Consider the following 8,659-nt stretch of genomic DNA (forward strand, 5'->3'; position numbering starts at 1 on the left):
TGATTCACACTTTTCTCAAATTGTGATCGCTAAAAAAAGTTTGAGGGTTTTAAGATGAGATGTTGTTCTGATCAGAGTCATCGTAAACACACGTCTGTGAGTTTGTATACGTGTTTGTGCGTCATTTAATTACTACACCCCAACCCAATGGAGGAGGCTTGGTTGTTTATTTAGCATGCACCCACAGTCTCCGATGTTAAAGTTGTCTTTGTCTTCTTGTAAGGACGCCGAATGGTAAAGTCGTTGCTGTCTGTAGAGCATGGTCAATATTTCAGCCACAAACGGGCATTGGCTATTTGTAGCTAAGGGTTCCACTGAGTACCCCGACTAGCTGTGTGTCAGCCTGGGAGTCTGTGTCCTCTCATGTGGCCACTCCTGACGACAACACAGGCCGCCAACACTGGCCACATTCTAGAACTGCATGACTCACTTTAGTAGTGACCTGAAAGAAGCCATAACTGAAAATACTCTGACCACTGTCCAGCTAGGCTAACCCCTCGCCCCCTCAACCTCCAAGCCCCCACAATTCTCACTGCTTCTTCTGTACTGACCCTCACAGACGACTAACACGTCTGTGGTAGAAAAGAGAAAAGAATCACACCTGCTAAGAGTTTATTGCCACGCAGAGAGTGAAGATATTGAATATTGAAAGTATTAGTGTACATCTGAAAAAAGAATATCACCCAATAACTCTCAGTTCCTATCATACAGCCACTAATGATACTACTACTACTACTACAAATGTAAATAATTAGTGTTTTAATATTCACATTTCCATTCATTTGGATTATGTTAAGCATTATCAAGGTAATGACACAAGGTGTTCACTGTGTCTCAGTGAATTAGTGTGTCGAAGAGAACCTACAGGGTCCCATAAATACTAGATCACTGCTTCACCTGCTCGGTTTAAGTTCTCGATCATTAATGAAACCCCTTGAATTTCACATGCTTTTTTTGCACAGAATTATGTTTGTACTGACAACTGTTCATTTTTGTTATAAGGTAGACCTAGGTATGAAACCATAACTTGTGGTGGAATGACACTGTACTATTTGATTTTGAAGTTTAACTGTAAATATCCTGTTTTATTTATTAACCTTTGTCATTTTGTGTTGGTAATTGCACTCAAATTAGCAGAACAAAAAGGGAGGATTGTGTGTCAATGTGAATATCGGTGGTGAAAAATAAATCTCATGTTGTTTTCCTTTCTAGTTAATGAGTCTACATTTTCATTTCTCTGAGACATTTAGCTTTCTGTGAGGAAGGGTTATGGTTGGTGTGTAGAAGTGTGTAGTGTGTGTGTGTGTGTGTGTGTGTGTGTGTGTGTGTCCTACATCCACCAGAGGAGGGTTATGGTTGGTGTGTAGATGTGTGTAGTGTGTGTGTATGTCCGACATCCACCAGAGGAGGGAGTCCCTGACACTGATCACAAGCTGCTCTCTTCTCTCAGCCACACCTCCCAGTCAGTGTGGTTCAGGGTATTCCCTGTCCCCTATCCTTTCATCTCAGATAAGCATTCCTTATAATTGGCTATATTTGTATAGTTATATGGGCTATATGTTACAGCATGTATTTATATGTATTACATTGACGTCTTCTTCAGTTAGTACGTCTGCTTTTCACTTGGTCTTTTGAAAAGAATCATCATAAACAGTATATCATCATAAGATGACAGAAATCCCATATCAAATCAAGGTAGAAACATGGTAATAATATTGCACATACACGTTTAAAAGTAAGTGATGTCTCAAGATATTGCGGTCTTCCCAGAAATGGTTTTCGTTGGAGTCAAACACTATGTTCATATTAAAATTCTGGTTCTCTGTCCAACTTTTCTGTTTTCTTGTTCCATAGCCCAAATGCGTAGGTTATACCATTAAAAGAAACCATTTAATTTAATCAGTCCCATGAAAACTGAAATTCCACCCTAGAATCAACAGCAAAAAACAGTTTGAGCTCTCCCCTCAGAGCAGTGCACATTCCACAGAGCCCTTCATTGGAGCATTGCCAAATCTACAATCCAATTAGAGGAGGATTGCCTACATTCTCACAAAATGTATAATTAAAGCTTGTCTTTTTGCATTGAAAAATATAATAATGTAGACACACATTATCACTGGCTATTTAGGAAATACATTACAATTGTTTGCACTCAGGACATTTCAAACATGTTGCCCTTGAAGATGTAATGAAATACACCCGCAGAGTTTGTCATGCAATAATGTGTGGTCATCTAAATCTAAATCATGCATAATGGAATCATGTGGAATCCATATTTATCTGTCTGGCCAGCGTCATCAACAGGGTTGGCTGTGGCGCAGGAAGTTTCCTCGAGAAAATAATAACGTACGTCCTCCAGAGACTTTGTGGCTGAGGTCTATGGTATCCCAGTGTCATGTCCTTTTTGATTATGAGGTCAATTAACTCTTTTGGATTAATGTACAGCACAGCTCAATCAAAAGTGACACAGACCATAAAACCTAACAAGTCAACGCACTTCAGCTGTTTACTACACATGCTATTTCACACTGTAAACCGAGGATGATGGTGATGACACTGACAGGCTACTCAAGAAAACATTTGCTGAGCATGCACTCACACCCTCTTCAAGCGCTATTTATAGCTTGGCAAGACTGGAATGCTTTGATTTGTCTTAGCACCTACTACTGCTAAAGAAGGGCGGCTAAACTATTTCCCCGCCTATTGTGATCTTTCATGACACCTCATCCATGCCTTACAAGCGAGGGGTGTGTAGTACAGTACCCTGTTCAAACAGTATCATAGGAACAAACCTGAGAATTTCTAGCATTATTACTATAACTACTACATTTACAGTGGCAGATACAGATATATAGGTAGAGGTGCTAGTAGCAATAGTGATAGAAGCTATAGTAGTGGAGTACAGCTCTCCCAATACGGGTGAGATTTTGTTGTTGTTGTTGTTGTTGTTGTTGTTGTTGTTGTTGTAGTTGTGGAGGCCCTGGGGCCCTGAGTGGATAGACAGGTCCCAGGTATCGCCCATGGATGGGATGGGAGGAGTGCCACCACACAGGGGTGACTGAAAGATTGGTTTCTGCTGATTCCCTTCAGCAATGTGAACTGCTGAAGGAAGAAGTATCACTGTTAATCCACACCTATATTTGCTGCCGTGGACACAAACGAGAAAACATGTAATTTTCTCTATATTTCAAATGAGCGCGTGATAGAGGATGTCTAATGCATGGGTTAGAATTGGAAACTTGGTAAGACCACTCATTGGTAAGACACATAATAGTGTTGACTGGGGGGGGATATTGTTTCAAGGGATTTACAGTAATAACGCTGTGCTCAGGAGGGAAAAATCCATGAGCTTTTTCCAGTGGACTAAGCACTGAAATTAAACACAAACATTAGAGTATCGATCACAATTCTATTACATAACCATTTAGTGTGGACGTATGTAGTTTCCATATTGATGGAAAATATTACTTCATTGTAAATTGGAAAAAAGGAAACGTTTTCCACAGGTTGTGACAGGAGAGAAACAGGTTTCCTTCTTTCACAAGAACATACTCTCTTCTATTCTCTTCTATTCTTTTTTTTTCTTCTTTTTTTGTATTTACGCAGTTTAGTTCTGTTCCATCAGCAGTGTTCTGCCTGATTTTACAGCAGCGACTTTGAGGACTTTTACAGGATTTGAAGTGGCTAAAACTGGAACAGGTCTTGAAATTATCCTTGGATGTGAATGTTTCACATGTGCTTCAGTTAATTTAGTACTTGCATAACATCCAATTACAGCTGAAACATGATGTAACATTAGGACATCAAGCTCTATACCTGTGTAATAACATTGTAATTGCTCAAGTAACAAGATTTGTAACAACAATTTCTTTTGAAATTACACAGTAATGAAGCTGGACAGTTTTTATTGTACGAATTGAAACAGGTACCGTCCCTACTCTACTTCAATAACAACCACTCACAATCCATTACTTTACTATTTAACAAATCGATACAATGTTGTTACTACAGTTAGAGTACAGAGTTACTACACAGGTCTAAGATCAACTTAATGTCAAGTGGGATCAAATGTGCATTAACATTACAGTAGCCAAGCACAAGGCAACTTGACCAAGTCAAGGGGACAGTGTCTTTGCTTTTAGGAATCTTTAGGGCAGTTCAAAATGGAGCCAGATGGTCCATGCTTCCCTTTGCCTAGTGAATTTCCTGAGAAAGATTTCCATGAGACATGATATAATGTGCCATTTCCATATCAAAGTTCCACTGCCTGGTTTAAAAACTCAAACACACATGTTGCACTTGGAAAAACTAAAAAGGGGTAATGCTCTAATCCAGACAACACAGCCTAAATGAGCTGTTTTACAGTGATGGAAAATACTGCATGAACTTGGAAAAAGTGGGCTCTTCTAGCAAAAAACGGAAGCGCAAACTGGCCGTCTGGACAGGCAGGGTTTTCCTTTCTCAAACCTTGAGCCGTATTCATTGACTTATATTCATAATTTGTGTTGCATAAGGGTTCCGTAACAGTGGAGGAATTTACATCTGGTAGACAATGCGTTGTTCGGCTGAGAGTGACCTCACCTGTCCTCCGGTTTAAAGGTAGACTCTGAGATATGACATTATAGCAAAACGAGTGGGGCGACACTGCCAGAGACTAGAGCGTGTTGCGACTGTGAAAATCCAAGTCCAAACCAAAGACAATTCAGAGAAGGGAGGAAAAGACGACACTATAGAGTGTAATTTGCTCTTGTTCACTGCAATATCTTTGATGAAAGTTTCTCTGTTTTCACAGGCATGACATCATATCTCAGTCTTCCTTTAAAGTCTGCAGTTTACAGTCAATTCAGTCACGTTGTTCACCCTGCTAGTCTAAGAGAAACTCTCACCCATCCATTGTTTTATCAATTAAAAACAGATCTAATCGACCTTATATAGCACATAGTTGTTCCTATGAATGGTTCTGGAGCCCACGTCACAGATTATATCACTGGAGCCGTCACTGTAACAATACAACACGTATACCACATGGCCCATCAGCTTCATTAGTGGACTCTGAGACCAATCCTCTTCATGTGTTCCAAACTGCCTTAGGTTTAGATTTAGATTAGGTTGATTAGAGGTGGGTTTTATGAACATGGTGGCTTGAGGAGCTACTGTACCTGTACAGTATATCAACCCTATGGTGTCAAGATGATAAAACTTGATAAAACTTCAACAAAGCTCAACATTTAGCCAGGTCCTCTTCACTTTAGATACAATATAAGGATGGATCATGTTACCGTAGCTACAATAGCTGTGTGTGTGTGTGTGTGTGTGTGTGTGTGTGTGTGTGTGTGTGTGTGTGTGTGTGTGTGTGTGTGTGTGTGTGTGGAAGGGGGGATATTAGAGGTCTGATACAGGCCTGCGTATGGTGCTGCAACTGTAGCGTCTCGTTTACCTTGGCTCCTCTGGATGGCCCATTCCACCGCTTCCTTTACTGGGCAGCACATGAACTTGTTAATGGGCTGAATAAGATTCTCTTGAAACATTTATTGGTTTGGGTTACCGGATCCCATTGATTTAAACAGACCTCTACAGCATTATATGTATCTATTTGACCTTTATTAGGTGATTGGTTGGTAGTGTATGAGTGTACTATGTTAATAGAAATACAGCAGCTAATTGTTGTTACTGTAATGTAAGCCTACAGTCATGTCTCATGCATTGATATCATCGCCTCATGTCAAAACCTACAGAGGCAAGGCTAACTTATTACCAGCAGTTTTCAATTAGAAAATGGGTAGTATAAATGCAGAAAACTATGGAAATCTCAAGAATATTCCATGTTCCATGAGAGAAAATAGCCTCGGTCATTTAGCGAATAAGTAAATAGCCTTGTTTTCTCTTCTCAAAACTAGACAAAAATAAAGACAGGCTACTGCTGATTTTAAAAATATATTTTTTTTTGTTAAAAAGGCAAATTTCATGTCGTGTATATAGTAATAAACATCGTCCCTACTTTCATTTTTTTTCAGCCCCTATCCTACAGTAATTTTTTCATCCCTACAATGAAGTTCTTGTGTGCTACTGTCTGAGAGAAGCCGCAGAAATGCCTTGGCGCAGGAGCCGGAGACGTCATGGATTCCTGAGTGTGGGCTTTGCAGGAAAGCCCTGAGTCTCCGAGATGGAGCGGCTCCAAGGTTTCCATGGCAAAGCGCATAAACAGGAGGAAACACTGAGGGAATCCCGTTATTTTACAGCATTGGACCATTATAAACACCCAGAGCGGGGAAGGAAGCCGCTCTTGATACTCAAGAAATCCTTAGAGCAAGGAAAATAAGTTTATACCATAGCTAGCTGGTCTATTAGCTCCATGTTTTTTTGAATATATAAAGGAGTATTTTGTTGTCTGATACTTTAGTATACGCGTTTATTTCGTTTTTACTCAAGAGGAGTTATACTGCTGATGATTTATAGAGAAGAATATTTTTTGTCATAGATTTGTTTAAACTTTTTTCCCCCAAATGTTTAGAGAGACTTGGAGATTGGCACAGTATCACACCATGAGGTCGATGGATCAAGGTATGGATGCCGCGTGCTGAAGTGTTGTTATCTGGTAATCAACCCATTTGATTTTCATCGAGTAGCCTATTAGTTCTGATAGTGCACATGTTGATTTGTAATTTTTTTACTTTGAATTAGTCCTTTCAGTCAGACAAACGTATGAGGTATAATTGTGTAGTAACTTACACAGCTATACGTTATACGGACAGTTTTTATAGATTTGGAGAGGGCACTCAACTGATGCGCAACAGTTGTTAAGCGAATGGGAAACCCTTGCGCCGTGTAAGGTATGGCTACTGCAGTGGTTTATGGCATTGTTAACGCATAGAGCTCGAAGTTAGAATTGTATAACATATAAGTATTTGCATGATATCATCATTGTACATAACCATAAATGAAACCAACACTTAACTATTTCTGACTGATAGTACACAGTTACACACTCAAATGCGCGCACATGGGGTGTTTGGTTGTGCTGGCGGGAGAGCCAAGGTCTGTGTGGCTCCTGAACAGTTTGGTTGAGGTGCACAAATACTGCTTGTTTTCCATGTTCTACTTTTCTTTAACCAATTTCAAATATTGAGCTACAGTATGGTAATAATAGGTCATTGGCCATTTTGACATGGCTTCACGTGTGACAGTTATTGTAGCCTATGGCAACGTGCCGCTCAAGTGAAGGAGTCGCTATCATTATTACATTGAGATACACTTTAACTATAGCCTATTGATCAATGTTATAACAAGTAGGCTACTTGCGGATGACTACGGCCCGGGTGCCGAATAAAGTTCCAGTTCGACTGTCAGGCTGGCAATAATAATAACAATACTGTACTGGTCATATAAGTTATTGGCCATGTTTCAGATCTGATTCAAGGTCATAGAATGTCACTTTTTAGTGGTTGCTGACTGAGCATATTGCTCCTGGGAGGTGCCATTCATTCCTAAGGTCAGTAGTGGAACAAGGGTACATTCTGTGCTGTTTCATGACTACCGTACACTGTTCTCTAACACTGAGGTAGATCTACCTATAGTGCATGGTGATGTAGACCTGTATACAGTGCATTTAAACATCTACTGTATTTCCACCTAAACAGTTGAAAGTTGATCTTTAGTAGTGGTAGTGGTGGTCTAGTGGATAGTGAGTTGGACTTGTGATCGGAAGGTTGTGAGTTCAAATCCCGCCTGAAGCCACACCACTACTAGTGTGCCCTTGAGTAAGGCACTTAGCCCTCAGTTACTCCAGGGGGAATGTCCCTGTAATTCGTAATTGTAAGTCGCTTTGGATAAATGGCAAAAATTAAATTAAATTAATCTTTAAGGTTGAACTAATGCCTTTAGTGATGGAATGTAGTTTGTAGGCTCTTGCATTCATTCATTCATTCATTCATTCATTCATTCATTCATTCATTCATCCATCCATCCATTCATCCATTCATTCATCCATTCATTCATCCATTCATTCATCCATCCATGCACCCATTCATTCATTCATTCATTCATCCATCCATGCACCCATGCACCCATTCATTCATTCATTTATTCATTCATTCATTCGTTCATTCATTCATTCATAGCGCAACACAATTGTGGCCTATAAGAAGCAGTTGATGACAATAATATTTCCAGTTACAGTTACACGTTCAGTTACAAGTCACAGTGAGATACCTACACGAGTAATTGCTTGTTGTCAAACACTCGGGGGCAGCAGCACATCAACTGAGTTGGAGCAACAACCAACTCATCGCTTTGAAGCTGCACCTGCAGTTGTTCTGGGAGTGATCATAGGGAGGCGTAATCACTCCGCTTTAGACACCTTGTCGTATTTATTTACTATATGAAAATAATAGACACGCCTTTATCTCTCCATGCGGTGAAGTTGAAACAGGAAGCATATTTGACGTTCCTCGGGTTCCTCGCTCTTTTCGCTCACTGATGCACCAAAGCAAAGCGCGCTCAGTCGTTGAGCGAGTCAATCTTCTCCCATCCACCTCATCACGGCAACGCCTCTGACATCGTATGGCCTTACTGAGTGTGCAGCACAGGGAACGAGTCTAAATATTTATGTTGTTATTTTTAAATAACATTAACTGAACTGGAAAACCTTAAAATAAGACAG

The sequence above is a fragment of the Nansenia antarctica genome, assembly GCF_963989245.1.
Source record: "Nansenia antarctica genome assembly, chromosome: 6".
Classification (NCBI taxonomy): domain Eukaryota; kingdom Metazoa; phylum Chordata; class Actinopteri; order Argentiniformes; family Microstomatidae; genus Nansenia; species Nansenia antarctica.